At 50.1% G+C, this 12,326-nt stretch overlaps 1 non-coding gene across 1 annotated transcript; it reads right to left on the bottom strand.

Moving 5' to 3' along the window:
• Positions 1 to 826: 826 nt before the first annotated feature.
• Positions 827 to 899, bottom strand: trnar-ucg (transfer RNA arginine (anticodon UCG)). The gene has a single exon. It is a non-coding gene; the product is annotated as a tRNA-Arg (tRNA).
• Positions 900 to 12,326: the final 11,427 nt, after the last annotated feature.

The raw sequence follows: 12,326 nt of genomic DNA, 5'->3' as shown, positions 1-12,326 counted from the left end.
CACATTTATACTATTGCAGAGACACATGTAACATATATATATATACTGTATATATATATGAAACAGAAATAGAAACAGAAACAGGAATCGCTTACTCACCTGGAGAATCTCTGTAGGAATATCTAGCATTTATCAATGGAAATAAAAGCTGCTTTAATACAGTGCATGTTCAAACTCAAACCCTCAGCTGCTGTTCTTGTTTGTTTTGGGACAAATTGCAACTGAGCATCGCATGAGCCGTTACGTACCCTTATCTGTTAGGGAATTTCAAGGGAGGAGTTAGGTCAGAATGGGTAGGCTGCAAAACAACAAGTAAAGATTTATTCCAAGATGAAACGTTGTGGTGGTTTTCTTATCTTTTCAGCATGGACTAAACTTTTACGTGTTCCTTATATGCTATATATGTATATATTAGCACCAATGTCGTTCTTAAAAACTAACATGAAATTGTCAGGGACATTCAGCTATATACAAAGACGAGACAGACAAAGTAATAATTCTGTATTAACGTGGCCTACATATTGACGCAATGATCGAACTAACTGACATGTTCTGATTCAGATCCCCTGCAGTTCATGCCAATTAGAACAATAGGAATGCTGAGTCCTCCCCACCCTACTGAGCACAAATTCAGCTGCTCTCCAGTTCTGTTCTGCATGTTTTTTCATTGCAATTGAGCTCGGAACTGGAGATGATCTCCATACAGTTCTGTGTTCACTAGCCCACACTTGCGTGCTAATTTACGGGTTGTGGCAAATGCTTTTCTATAGTTCATATACATGACGGCAACCTGTTACCGAGGAACCTGAGAGGTTTAAAAGCCTCGCAAGCCAGGTAGGACTCGAACCTACAATCTTCTGATCCGAAGTCAGACGCGTTATCCATTACGCCACTGGCCCATAGAACATGCGCGTGAACTCCACCACAGAGAGCTCTACACTGCTACTAGTAGTACACTTCCCCATCTAAAGCTGATTGCAGCTGTCAATCATTTCGCAGCCACGCCCCCTCTTCATCTTCTCTCTGCCTTAAGCGTCTCTGCCACTCTCTCTTGACATTTCATGTCAGCATGTCAGAAGTCCGAGTGACGTTTTTAATGGCTGAGTGAGGGCACGATGCTGAAGCAGAGAGGCCACTTCAGCCAGAGAGACTTGTGCTAGGTGAGATCTGAAAAACGGACTCGCAACAGAAACAGACCAAAAAAGTATCGGTGAGATCAAAAGGCAAATGCAACATCCAGCAGAGGGCGTCTAAAGATTAGGGAACGGGCGACTGAAATCCATATGAGGCAAACTTTCCGGCTGTGTACTGCAGCTGGCCTCGTTGGCGTAGTTGGTAGCGCGTCAGTTTCATCGTCTGAAGGTCCTGAGTTTGATCCTCACACGGGGCAGGGCTGCTTCCTCTCTTGCTCTTTTCAAACACTTGCGGCAACTTTTCGCTCATAACCACATCTGGAATGCGTGACCTTTACACGGGGGAGAAGCAACGCCGCATCCCTTTTCTAAAGAACATTCACATTCAGAAATAAGTCAAGAAATTTGCCATTACTTTAGCTCGCGCTGCTGTCAGCCTGCCCATGTTGCCAAAGAAAGATTCACTCGGCGTCAACATGACAGAACAGCGATCACTTGAAAACACTGTTCCACACTCCGTAAGCAAGAACTTCAGTGTTTGCAGTCACCCGATATGCCGATAGTCAAAGGAGCACAAAACACGAAGCGTCAAAGACAAGATGAGTTGATGGAAAGAGCGTTGAATTGATGAGCACAAAAGTTCAGCTCGTACAATAGGCAACGAAGGTCCCGGCGTCATCATCGCACTTGAAAGGACTGCCTTGCAGACTAAGGGCAGTGGGAGGTTGCTGTTTTGAGATGGAGGCATTGGGATGGTGGGCCGAGATCTATTCTTCTTAAGGAATTCTTCATCGTGAAAGATCGGTCCACAGGTCATCCAAAGAACTTACAAATTTTTGGGACTCAGGGAATCACGTGCTTCCGGAAGGGAGTGAAGTGCTCAAACACATGACATGCCCCCTTGATCTCACATGCACAATTCTGCTGCAACATGCACAGCTACCGTCCACACCAGGCAGTGGGGCTTCAGCAGAATTTGCAACGCCACCTGCAATTACATATCCAGCTGCACACATATACATGGCCCCTCTGTCCTTTTCAGGATCTCAAAAAAAAGCATAGCGTGGTTTTCCTGCAACCTGATTGACCGCATCTCCCTCAGAATGTGCCCCGTTGCATTCATTGCTGAAGCAGGACGGAGGCTAACGGGCATGCCAGAACAGTTAGGCTCAGCGATCTCTCCAAAATATTGTGGTTGTAGTGGAAGAAATATGGTTTAAATTGTACCTTGGTATTTCAAACTCTCTCTAGAATGTTATCCATTTCTATTTTATTTTGACAGGAACTGGCTAATGACACTGGATGAAAAGAGAAGAAAGAAAACACAACGTTTCGGCCGTGGAGCCTTCTTCAGGTGTGAGGGCTCCACGGCTGAAATGTTGTGTTTTCTTTCTTCTCTTTTAAGCATGGAATAGACCTATTACTTGTTCCTTTGCAGCCTACGCATGCTGACACAGCTCCCCACCTGAACTGCTAATGATGCCTGGTAGTTTGTGGTACTTGGGTATTGTCTTATGTTTGCTCAAACTGCATATGTGTGATTGCATATTTTTGGGAATTTTCATATGTCAATATTTAATTCACTGACATTCCTGTATGCTTGGAAGAAAGGTAGATTGGATTTGGCACAGGACGCCTGCCCATATTTGTTGATCATTGTTGGGCTGGAAAAACAATGATAAAAAGTGTATGAAAAAAGCTCTCTCCAATATTTCCCTTCTCTTCGCCATGGATACACTGCCCGTTCTTTCCGTCTTTTGTCCTTCTACAAAGATTCCAGGGCTCTTTTTCCACCATAATATCAGAATTTGTTTTTTTCTCTTTTAAAGGCTGTAGGTGGGGTGTGATGGACTGTACCACTATCATAGAAGATTTTTTCAGGACACATCGCAGTTCCATAGTAGAATGTATCAATAGTAGAATTCCATAGGACATTATTTACCAACGTATTACCCAGTGTGAGACTCTGCCAGTAAACCTCAGAGCATTGAGTTCTCCACTGATAAAGATGGCTGTCTGAAGTCATGAAATCCACTGCTGGGATGCCTGAGAGACAGTAATTGAATCTTGGCTGGAATTAGGCTTTCTATTAGTGTTGATCTTTGGGAATTATGTGGTAAAAAGGGAAAACTCCTTTACTTTAGTCACTTTGAATGTTCAAATGTACAGAACCTGTAAAACTAAGCAATGAAAAAAATCCATCACCACTCTCATGATAGCATAACTCATAGTCTCTGCTGTTGTGTAACAATACACACTTTCAATTTTCTTATCGCCTGTCTCCAGAGAGAATGTTGTTAGTGCTGATGACCTTGAATTAGACCTTGTTAACTCTGTAAAACAATCTTCCTCTGCTTAGATTTTCACTCAGATTGATTTTGTTCTCAGATTATTCCTGGCAGGACTGAGTTTCTAGGAAATGAAAAGTGAAAGAAAAAGTACAGAAGATCAGCCCTTGAATATACAACATTGTGCAGTGAGATTGTTAAATGTATTAGCTGCTATCCTGTGCTAGAGCCTGTCATGGTAAGCAGTGGATGACAGGATCTAGCACAGATACTAATGAAACACTGTTAATGAAAGATAAAACACTTGAGTCTTATTTTAGTTTTCCATTTCCCTTTCATTTGTGATGTACTGTACAACAGGCCACAGAACATGCACAAAAACAGATATGCACACATTCACACCAGGCAATGACAGTCTGCCCAGTCAGAATCTGAGCTGAGGTATCAGAATTCTGAATTCCCTGAATTCTGTCATGGATCATCCACAATAAGGGCAAAGTTTGAACACGAGGATCCCCAGGAGAGAGCCTAGTAACATAAATCTTGGAGCAAAAGCAGATGATTAACTTCATAGTTTGTGTGGTTGAGCCAAAGTTGAGCATGAGGATATGTGAGTCACCATTCTTAGAAATGGATCCAACTTCAGACAGGCGTCAAAAGTAAGAGTATACAGTGCTGGGGCAATGACACTTCAATGATCAGAAGGATAACAAGAGTTTTAATGCATTGAAATTGATTTTCTGGTGATGCACACTGTCATGGAACTATTAATTTTTTAAGGATCACTTACCGACGTCAGACAGCTGCCAATTCTCCAGACTGGAAGGATGAACAGTTTATCCCCCTAGGTACCATATTTCCATATTTCGAAGCATTGGAATAATACATGTCATACAGCAACATAAAAACAGGAAGACAAGTATCACAGCCCCTATAATCGGTGTTAGTAACTTAAAAGAAAAACATTCCCCCTGGCCCAAACAGTGATTCTAACCAGGAGAGAAAAGCCGGTGTATCTTTTATGCCTCTCTCTTTATTCACCTTGTCTTTTAGTTCTTTTAAATGCTGAATAGCGAGTGTAAGATTTCCGTAATCATAGTCATTAGCTGGAATATATGTACAACAGGAGTCTCCTACTAAAGCATAGACTCCTCCAGATGCTGCATTTTGAAGGTCCAGCACGAACCTGTTCTGAAGTGCCATTAATCTAACTCCCCTTAATTCTTGTTTGATAGCGTCTAAGCCTTCTAACATGATATTAATAAAAGAGTACATTTCATAAAAAGTCGCATGGGTGAGGCTGTAGAATGAGGCATTAAAGCACATATATAACAAGATGCATTAAATTTCTTTAACTTTACAGTATGATTTATAAATTTATACCACAAATTACTCATATCCCCCTCATTATCAGTTTCATTCAGCCAGTTTGTATACAAAGAGGCTTCGTGTTTAGATTCTTCCTCTTTTGGGGTGGTGACAGGCTTCTACATAAAAAGGAAAAAGGCTGTGCACATCAGTCCCAAGCAGGTTATCCCCATCTGTCCTTGTGGAGACATCACTCCTGCGCTTTGTTCAGTTCGTTTGTGACCTTTTTACAGTGGGAAGCATGAATCCAGGGCACCATTTCTGTGACCTTCACAGCAGTGGCAGTGGTCAGCAGCACCTGGTACAGCCCCCTCCACCTGAGTGAACACCATTTCTTTTTCCTGAAGTCTTTCACCAGAATCCAGTCTCCTTATTCACTCATTAGTTCTTACAGCACAGGTAAATCCCTGTGGGCTGGAGCCCAGCATAATCCTAGGCTTTTTTGGTCAACATTGGTCAACAGATTGGTCAACAACTGGGTAATAACTCTTAGAAAAATCTACACATTGTTCCCCTGCCTCAGCTGTGACGTTTTGTAGAACAATTCTAGCTGAAGTTGTAAAATTTCTCTTTGTTCCGTTCCTGCAAAACATCTTATTATGAACAAACAAACCACAATAATCATTTGCATCTAGGGGAATCACTCCCAAGGGTAACCCCCCTTAAAGCTATATTGTTCTACCCATCAGGTTCTGCCACTAGATAAGAGAACCTTTCCCATGAAATCATTTTTTGACCTTCATGATCCCTTCAGGGCGTACAATTAGCACAGAAGCAGCAGCTTTAGTCCACATGTTTTTCAAACAGGATATTAACGATATGATCATAACGAATAATACCAGACCCACAAATATGTATTGAACCAGAGACCCTCTCAATGTTCCTAGCACAGACTGTAGCCATGCACCAATGCCCCAATCATCTGGATTATAATTATGATATATATTTTTCTTCATCATAGTGCTTTGCTAAGTCCTAGCAACCTACAATACTACAATAGAGAATTAGCAAATTCAACAATCCATTCGTCCAGCTAAATTCGTCCCCCCAGGAAGTTTCATTGATTGGCCCGTGATGATATCAAACAGGCTGTTACACAGTTCTGTTTGATCCAGCCCGCATCCCATGGCGTTCCTTCAGTCTGATGTCTAGTCGATCTTTCAGAGATCTGTTCCTTCATTCCACTGTTCCAGCAGACTGAGGGTGATCTCAGTCCATCTCACTCCGAACAATGCAGCCACAGCCTGACACACCTTCCCTGTGAAGTGTGTTCCTTGATCATAATACAAGGGGCAGGGCAGTGCCCACCGAGGGCTTATCTCTGTTATCAAGTGAACAGTTTATCCCCCTAGGTACCATATTTCCATATCATCGCTTATCTCTGTTATCATCGCTTCTCGGCCTTTTGGCTAAGATCAAGTTCAAGTGGCATGCCCGCAGTTCTTGTCTTGCCAGAGGTCTAGAAGGCGATCGAAGATTCTGAAGAGTGCTTGAGCTGGTATCGCTCTAGGTTGAGCCTAGGGGGTTAAGGCCAAGCAGCAGCTGAGCTGGGTGGAATCCGGCATCAACGTTCTCTCTCTCTGCTCTCTCCTCTCCTCTCCCCTCCCCCTTTCTCTTGCTCCGCCTCCTTGGCCTCTTGGCTGGAAGTGGGTACACGTGGCCTGCCCGCGGTGCTTGCTTTCTTCCTCGAGACTCGGAAGCGCTATCCGCTCCCTCTCTCTCTCTCGCTCTCTCTCTCTCTCTCCCTCTCTCTCTGCCTCCTTGGCCTCTTGGCTGGGAGTAGGTACACGTGGCCTGCCCGCGGTGCTTGCTTTCCACCTCGAGACTCGGAAGCGCTATCCGCTCCCTCTCTCTCTGTCTCTCCCTCTCTCTCTGCCTCCTTGGCCTCTTGGCTGGGAGTAGGTACACGTGGCCTGCCCGCGGTGCTTGCTTTCCACCTCGAGACTCGGAAGCGCTATCCGCTCCCTCTCTCTCTCGCTCTCTCTCTCTCTGCCTCCTTGGCCTCTTGGCTGGGAGCAGGTACACGTGGCCTGCCCGCGGTGCTTGCTTTCCACCTCGAGACTCGGAAGCGCTATCCGCTCTCCTCTCTCTCCTCCTGCGCCTGCACCTAGCTGGGCTTTGCCCACAGGGACAAAGGCCAGGGCTCCCTCGCTGCTCCTTTTGCTCTCTCTCTTTCCCTCCTTTTTTTTCCCTTTTGTTCCCTTTTTTCTCCCTCAGAGATGGCGGACAAGAGAACTTTGATCCGGTTCCACTGGACAAAGAAGACGGAGCCGATGCCGACTGCTAAGGCATTTTTCGTGACCTTCCTGCGAGGGATCTTGCAGTTGGTTGCCGGCGATCTCTACTGCCTCCAGGACAACAAGGCAGAGAGATACATGGAGGCCTACATGGCCACGGACGCGGCTTATGAAAAGGCAACGAGACTGGTCAGGGAGAAAGGTAAGCACCCTGCTTTCTCTGATTTCAGGCCGGAGCCTATGAGGAAGACGAACCAGAGGACCATTACGGTTTGCACGTACAATCCCTACGTACCAGCGGAGCGGGTAACAGCGTACCTAGGGAGGTATGTAACCGTAGTGGGGAAACCGACAGAGGTCAGGGACGAAGGCGTCTGGTACGGCAAACGCCAGTACCGAGTCCTCCTGAAGGAGGACCCAGAGGGCGTTGACGGTTTCCAGCACCCCCCGGCTCGCTTCAACATCGGAGCCGACAGGGGGTACCTCTACTACCCCAGGATGCCGGATTTCTGCAGCAAATGCAGACGGTCCGGCCACAAGACAAATACATGTGACATCGTCAGATGTCACAACTGCAATGAGGACGGGCACCTGGCAAAAACCTGCCGGGCAGCCAAAAAGTGTGACGGATGCGGCGCCGAGGGACACCTCCTTCGCCAATGCAAGGTAAGCAAACCTTCGTTTGCGCAGGTGGTGGAAGCCGGCAGGCAGAAACCGGTCTCCAGACAAAGGGAGAGGGCTGAGAACAAAGAACCCGCACCTCCCCCGCTGAGACCCGAAACTGCCGAGGCCACACCCCCAGCCGCATCGGTGCCACAAGATGGCCGCCAGGAAGAGGGACAAGATGGCCGACCGGAGGAAGGGACCTGGATAACTCCCAGCAAAAAGGGAAAGCGCAAGCGGGAGAAGAGACCCAGGACGGACCCACCTTCGGAAGGACAGAAGAAGAGAGTGGTAAGGGAAAACCGTTTCCTCGTCCTAGAGGAAACGGAACTTTCTTCCCTCCAGGCCCAGGAACAACCGGAGGAGGCGCTCCAGGAAATGGAAACCCTCCCCCCCGAGGCCCAGGAAACGGATCCCCCCTCCCCCGAGTCCCACGGACAAAAGGAGGAGGCAGCCCTGGAAGAGGTAACCCCCTCCCCCGAGGCCCAGGGACAAAAGGAGGAGGCAGCCCAGGAAGAGGTAACCCCCTCCCCCGAGGCCCAGGGACAAAAGGAAGAGGCAGCCGAGGAACTGGAGCCCCCTTCCCCCGAGGCCCAGGAGAAACTGGAGGCCCCCGAAACCCCCCGAGAGAGGGAAGAAAGGAGCCTCCCCGAAGCGGTGGCTGAGAGTATCCTCGAGGACGACGAGGATTATTTTGAAGCCGCCCTGGAGCCCGGACTGATGGTAGGGCTGGACCTGTCCAGCATGTTTTCTTTTCAGTCCCCAGCAAAACCTGGAGGGAGCCCAGTATATTCCCCCCAGGACCCGAACGAGAGGAGTTACATCTAGGCTAAACAGTGCCCAGATGTAGACTCCCAAGTTTCCACTGTAAGTACAGAGAGGAGGTTTACCTTTCACTAGTTTAACCATGACTGTGAAACTAACCTTCTTAACAACTAACGTGAGAGGGCTGAGAGACCCAGTGAAAAGACGGGGAGTCTTTCATGATCTGGCCTCAAAGCCTTTCTCAGTTTGTTTCTTACAGGAGGTCCACCTGAAGGATGAAAGCGACAAGCTGACATTCACCAGGGAATGGACGAAGGGAGAATCATGCTGGAGCGTAGGAGGGGTCCACTCTTCCGGAGTGGGAATCCTCCTCGGGAACCCAGAGATGACGCTGGTTTCCTCCTTCTCGGTGGTGCAGGGCCGGATCCTGGTCGCAGACATCGACTGGAGGGGGCAGAAGTTGAGAGCGATTAACGTCTATGCTCCGACGGAACCCTCTATCCGGAAGGAAGTGTTTGCTGACCTGGCCAGCTGCTGCACCACTAACAGACAGGTGGTGCTCGGCGGGGACTTCAACGTCGACCGGGAGAAGGGGAGCGACGCTAGCTCGGCAGAGCTGGAGTCGCTACTCAAGCAGTTCTCCCTAGTAGACGGCTTCAGACGGTGCCGCCCGAACGACGCCGGACCGACCTGGAAGAACTCCCGGGGAGTGTGCAGCCGCCTGGACTACATCTTCGTGCACACGACCTGCTCCCTGGAGTCGGCGACGGTGTCCCCGGCGTGGTATTCCGACCACGAGCGCTTGACGGTGGTGGCTAACACCAGCCTACCGGCATTCGGTCGTGGGTACTGGAAGCTGAACCGGGAGATACTGGAGGAAGACGACTTCAGGGCACTGTTCCGGAAAGACTACGCGAGCTGGGGAGACCTGAGAGACGGCTACAGCTCCGTGGTGGAATGGTGGGAGTCGGTGAAGGACAGGACCCGAACCCTGGCGCAGACGTACTGCAGACGGAAGGCGGCCAGGGAGAGGAAGGAAGCTGCACGACTCCAGAGGCAACTCGAGGAGGAGTACAGCTCGGCTAACGGGGGAGGAGCCTTCAATTCAGCCCGGGCACGGGACCTGAAGGAGAGGCTCCGCAGACTGCACACGGAGAAAGCCAAGGCTTTCCTCGTCAAAGCACAGAGGGAGCATTACGAAAATAATGAAACCTGTTCCTCCTATTTCTTCAACCAGGTCCGGGGAGCCCAGAAAAAGAGGGTGATCCACAGCCTGAGACGGGGAGATGGAGAGGAAGTGCTGGACGAGAGCGACAAAGTAGAGGCGGCCACCGCTTTCTACACGGAGCTCTTTTCAGAAAAGCAGACGGAGGTGGAGGCAGGCGATGCTTTTCTGGAGGGGCTGACGGCACGAGTACCGGAGGAGGTGAGGGAGGACTTGGAGGGTCCGATCACGGCCGAGGAGCTGAAGGCGGCGCTCTTGTCCATGGAGAATGGCAAGGTGCCGGGGCCGGACGGACTCCCCAAGGAATTCTACACCTGCTTCTGGGACACCCTGGCGGCAGATCTGGTGGAAGTGGCGCAGGAGATCTTCCGCCGGGGGAAACTCGGAGACACCATGAGGGAGGGCGTCATCTCCCTGCTCTTCAAGGGAGGAGACGCCGCCGACCTCAAAAACTGGAGGCCGATCACGATGCTCTGCGTGGACGTAAAGATCCTGTCCAAGCTCCTGACCGGCAGACTGAGAACCGCCCTCCCCCACATCATCCACAGCGACCAGACGTGTGGGGTGGAGGGGCGATCCGTCAGCTGGAACCTCCAGCTGACCAGAGACGCCATCGCCTGGGCCGAGGACCGGAACGTGCCCATGATGGTGGTCAGCCTGGACCAGGAGAAAGCCTTCGACAGAGTGAACCACAGCTATCTGTTCAGGGTGCTGGAACGCTTCGGTTTCGGAGAGAGTTTCAGCCGCTGGATTCAGATTCTGTACTCTGACGTGGGCAGCAGAGTGAACGTGAACGGAAACCTGGGGGATTTCATTCCCCAGGAATCCGGAGTACGACAGGGCTGCCCCCTTTCACCCCTTCTCTATGTTCTCTTCACAGAGCCCCTAGCAGAGGCGGTGAGACGGGACCCCGTCATCGACGGCCTGGAGATACCGGGAGGCGCGGGGGAAACCCTGAAGATCTCCCAGTACGCCGACGACACGACGCTGTTCCTGAGGTCGGACAGGGGGTTGAGGAGGGCCCTGCAGGTCATGGAGCAATACTCCAGAGCCTCGGGGTCGAAGCTCAACCGCCGAAAGAGCAAACTGAAGTTCTTCGGGCCCTGGAAGCACAGGACGACGGCGCCGGAGGGTCTCGAGCTCTGCACGGAGCCCCTCAGAATACTGGGGGTTTCCTTCCAGAGCCAGGACAACGAGACCAACAACTGGACTGAGAGGATCGCCAAGGTGAACGCGAAGCTGGGTCTGTGGAAAACGCGGTCGCTGTCCTACACAGGGAAAGTGACGGTGTTGAAAGCAGACGTCCTGCCGGCTTTGGTTTACCTGGCGGTGGTGTACCCGCTGCCGGCCAGACTCAGACGAGCGCTGCAAGGGATGATCTTCGGCTTCGTCTGGGGCGGCAGGTACGAGTACATCACGAGAAACCGGATGTGTCAGCCGGTCGAGGAAGGGGGTCGAGATGTCCCACATTTCCCCCTGAAACTCGACTGCATCTTTTACTGCAACCTCTGTCGGGCGCTGCGGGAGCCCATCGGCCACAAGTACCAGTACTTTGTCAGGCTGTGGCTCTCCATCCCGATGAGGCACTTGGTCCAGTGGTCAAACACTGGGCCCAAGGCAGAGAGGCGACCAAAGTTCTACACCCACGCTGTCAAGTGGAGCAGGAGGTACGAGGCCACGAGACAGCCAGAGCTCTGCACCAACCACAGAGCTCTGTACAAAGAGGTGAGGGGGCATCTGGTCGCCGACGAAAGGCTGCGAATTCCCAGACAAGTCTGGGAAAGGACGCAGCCTAAAGAACTGGACAACGAACTGAAGGACCTCAACTGGATGGCCGTACACAAGAGACTGGCTACCAGAGAGGTCCTCTACAGACACTCGCTTACCAGGAATCCGCATTGCCCCCGGGACACGTGTTTCGTCGAGGAGACTCAGGAGCACGTGTTCTGAAGCTGCCCCTTCGCCAAGGTGGTGTGGGGCAGAACGGACAACACCATGCAACTCCTGGGGACGGGTGCGGTGCTCAGTTACCAGTACGTTCTGCTGGGGCTGGCACCTACCGGACTGGACAGGGGGACGCAGTTCCTGTTGTGGCTGCTGCTGTCCCTCACAAAGAAAGGCCTGTGGGACGCGAGGAACAATCTCATCCGGCACAACATCGAGTGGGGAGCGAGGGAGCTGGAGGAGAGGATCCTGGCGGACCTCAGGAGGAGGATGAAGCGCGACGTTGCAAAATGGGGTTTCCCCACGGCAAAGGAGCGCTGGAAAGGCCTATGGACCCTGTACAGGGATTAATGGGTTACAGCAAGTGGTAGGGTTTGGAGGGACACTCATAATAGCGCAAATCCGCCCACCCTTGCAAGGATTGAAAACGGACAATCACCGCCGTTCCGCCGTTGTTTTAACTTGTGGAGTGTTATTGTATGAGATGTTTTCCTTTTGAGATGTGTTTTTTTTTCCGAATAAAGTATATTTTATAAGAAAAAAAAAAAAAAAAAAAAAAAAATCTCTGTTATCAAGTGTTTGGTAGACACAGAGGCAGTGGCAGCAACCCACCGGGAAAACAGATTATAAGAGCCCAGGTTTCCCTTTACAATTTTCAATTTCCCAGGTTTGAAAGGTTCCTCAGGAGCAGGCCTTTTGAGCT

The sequence above is a fragment of the Lepisosteus oculatus genome, unplaced genomic scaffold (genome assembly GCF_040954835.1).
Source record: "Lepisosteus oculatus isolate fLepOcu1 unplaced genomic scaffold, fLepOcu1.hap2 HAP2_SCAFFOLD_138, whole genome shotgun sequence".
Classification (NCBI taxonomy): domain Eukaryota; kingdom Metazoa; phylum Chordata; class Actinopteri; order Semionotiformes; family Lepisosteidae; genus Lepisosteus; species Lepisosteus oculatus.
This window is presented reverse-complemented; position numbering and strand designations above follow the sequence as displayed.